We start from the raw sequence: 3,949 nt of genomic DNA, 5'->3' as shown, positions 1-3,949 counted from the left end.
GCTACTGTCACCTCCAAGGACGGATATATAGCTTATTGATAAATATTCCATGGCTATTGTCACCTCCAAAGACGGATATATAGCTTATTGATAAATATTCCATTGCTATTGTCACCTCCAAGGACGGATATATAGCTTATTGATAAATATTCCATGGCTATTGTCACCTCCGAGGATGGATATATAGCTTATTGATAAATAATCCATGGCTATTGTCACCTCCAAGGACGGATATATAGCTTATTGATAAATATTCCATGGCTACTGTCACCTCCAAGGACGGATATATAGCTTATTGATAAATATTCCATGGCTATTGTCACCTCCAAGGACGGATATATAGCTTATTGATAAATATTCCATGGCTATTGTCACCTCCAAGGATGGATATATAGCTTATTGATAAATATTCCATGGCTACTGTCACCTCCAAGGACGGATATATAGCTTATTGATAAATATTCCATGGCTACTGTCACCTCCAAGGGTGGATATATAGCTTATTGATAAATATTCCATGGCTATTGTCACCTCCAAGGACGGATATATAGCTTATTGATAAATATTCCATGGCTACTGTCACCTCCAAGGACGGATATATAGCTTATTGATAAATATTCCATTGCTATTGTCACCTCCAAGGACGGATATATAGCTTATTGATAAATATTCCATGGCTACTGTCACCTCCAAGGACGGATATATAGCTTATTGATAAATATTCCATGGCTACTGTCACCTCCAAGGGTGGATATATAGCTTATTGATAAATATTCCATTGCTATTGTCACCTCCACGGACGGATATATAGCTTATTGATAAATATTCCATGGCTACTGTCACCTCCAAGGACGGATATATAGCTTATTGATAAATATTCCATTGCTTTTGTCACCTCCAAGGACGGATATATAGCTTATTGATAAATATTCCATGGCTATTGTCACCTCCAAGGATGGATATATAGCTTATTGATAAATATTCCATGGCTATTGACACCTCCAAGGATGGATATATAGCTTATTGATAAATATTCCATGGCTACTGTCACCTCCAAGGGTGGATATATAGCTTATTGATAAATATTCCATGGCTATTGTCACCTCCACGGACGGATATATAGCTTATTGATAAATATTCCATGGCTACTGTCACCTCCAAGGATGGATATATAGCTTATTGATAAATATTCCATTGCTATTGTCACCTCCAAGGACGGATATATAGCTTATTGATAAATATTCCATGGCTATTGTCACCTCCAAGGATGGATATATAGCTTATTGATAAATATTCCATGGCTATTGTCACCTCCAAGGATGGATATATAGCTTATTGATAAATATTCCATGGCTACTGTCACCTCCAAGGGTGGATATATAGCTTATTGATAAATATTCCATGGCTATTGTCACCTCCAAGGACGGATATATAGCTTATTGATAAATATTTCATTGCTATTGTCACCTCCAAGGACGGATATATAGCTTATTGATAAATATTCCATGGCTATTGTCACCTCCAAGGATGGATATATAGCTTATTGATAAATATTCCATGGCTACTGTCACCTCCAAGAACGGATATATAGCTTATTGATAAATATTCCATGGGTATTGTCACCTCCAAGGACGGATATATAGCTTATTGATAAATATTCCATGGGTATTGTCACCTCCAAGGACGGATATATAGCTTATTGATAAATATTCCATTGCTATTGTCACCTCCAAGGACGGATATATAGCTTATTGATGAATATTCCATGGCTATTGTCACCTCCAAGGATGGATATATAGCTTATTGATAAATATTCCATGGCTATTGTCACCTCCAAGGACGGATATATAGCTTATTGATAAATATTCCATGGCTACAGTCACCTCCAAGGATGGATATATAGCTTATTGATAAATATTCCATGGCTATTGTCACCTCCAAGGATGGATATATAGCTTATTGATAAATATTCCATGGCTATTGTCACCTCCAAGGATGGATATATAGCTTATTGATAAATATTCCATGGCTACTGTCACCTCCAAGGACGGATATATAGCTTATTGATAAATATTCCATGGCTATTGTCACCTCCAAGGATGGATATATAGCTTATTGATAAATATTCCATGGCTACTGTCACCTCCAAGGACGGATATATAGCTTATTGATAAATATTCCATGGCTACTGTCACCTCCAAGGGTGGATATATAGCTTATTGATAAATATTCCATGGCTATTGTCACCTCCAAGGACGGATATATAGCTTATTGATAAATATTCCATGGCTACTGTCACCTCCAAGGACGGATATATAGCTTATTGATAAATATTCCATTGCTTTTGTCACCTCCAAGGACGGATATATAGCTTATTGATAAATATTCCATGGCTACTGTCACCTCCAAGGGTGGATATATAGCTTATTGATAAATATTCCATTGCTATTGTCACCTCCAAGGATGGATATATAGCTTATTGATAAATATTCCATGGCTACTGTCACCTCCAAGGGCGGATATATAGCTTATTGATAAATATTCCATAGCTATTGTGTCACCTCCAAGGACGGATATGGATATATAGCTTATTGATAAATATTCCATGGCTACTGTCACCTCCAAGGACGGATATATAGCTTATTGATAAATATTCCATGGCTACTGTCACCTCCAAGGATGGATATATAGCTTATTGATAAATATTCCATGGCTACTGTCACCTCCAAGGACAGATATATAGCTTATTGATAAATATTCCATAGCTTTGAAACAGAAGAAGATAAAATAGAAGAAAGATTGCTGATGGAAATTTTAAGTCCGACATATTAGATAATATAGCTATATCAATTTTTTTAATGAAGACATTTGAGATTCATTTGACATTTTAACGTTTATGCTTGTTTGTTTTAGTTTCACAATGAAATCTTTATATACCTCACAAATTAAAACTGGGTGTCCGTATCATGAAAGGACTGTTACAATCTATCGACTGTACACCAATATACTTTTCAAGTTTGAATGATTTATGCCTTTAAATTGCTATTACTAGACAATGCAAATCATTTTCTTTTATAACCGTTTTTGACCTCATTTCTGCACATAAAGCATGTGTATAAGTTTTATTACAAATTTTATCATTTGGGTGTTGTGATGAATTCATCTGTACTTGTTCATGGTTTTAATGTTTGTGTGATTGGATTATTCTTTATACTTCTGAAGTTTTGCAAAAATATTTCGTTCAAATTCTTCACATTGTGTAAGTAGTTATATTGGGACATTTTAAGTTAATGTTCACTTGTAATTTGAAATGATTAATTTTTGTGTTAATTTTAACCAAAAGGAGTGCTATACAAATGTATATGTATTCCATCACTTACTTTGAATGCCAAAAACAGTGACGACTGCATCAATGCAACCACGTGTGAAGTCTTGTTATCACTTTTGGACCTGTCCTAAATGCAATATCAACCATTACTGTAATAACATTAAAACATTTTTATAAATGATATTTTACAAGCAAATCAAACCTTAATGAGATTACATTTTAGTAAACTTTATTTTATGGTTAGGGTATTACTTTTATGATTACTTGTATTGCATTTACAGTTAGTTTTACATGTAGATGCACGATGATTACATTCTGATATTGGTACTGGTGCAGCCATGGTTGGTATGGTGGCTAGTCATTTAGCTATGGTTCGTTAAATATATTTCTCCTGAGAACGATATCAATGGTTGGCTTTACTGAATTGTACTATACATATACATTACTATATTGTATTGTATTACATTTGTGACTATAACCTTATTGCATATATGAATACTTTTAAATTATTCCATTTATGATTACTATCTTATTGTCGTCATTTTACATTCTATACATGCAGTTAATGATACATCTATGGTGGATTTGTTTTAAAAAAGTATATAAATAAAAAATCATCTT

This window comes from Glandiceps talaboti, chromosome 4, assembly GCF_964340395.1.
Source record: "Glandiceps talaboti chromosome 4, keGlaTala1.1, whole genome shotgun sequence".
NCBI classification, from domain to species: Eukaryota; Metazoa; Hemichordata; class Enteropneusta; family Spengelidae; genus Glandiceps; species Glandiceps talaboti.
The sequence above is the reverse complement of the archived record's forward strand: the minus strand, read 5'-3'. Positions refer to the sequence as shown.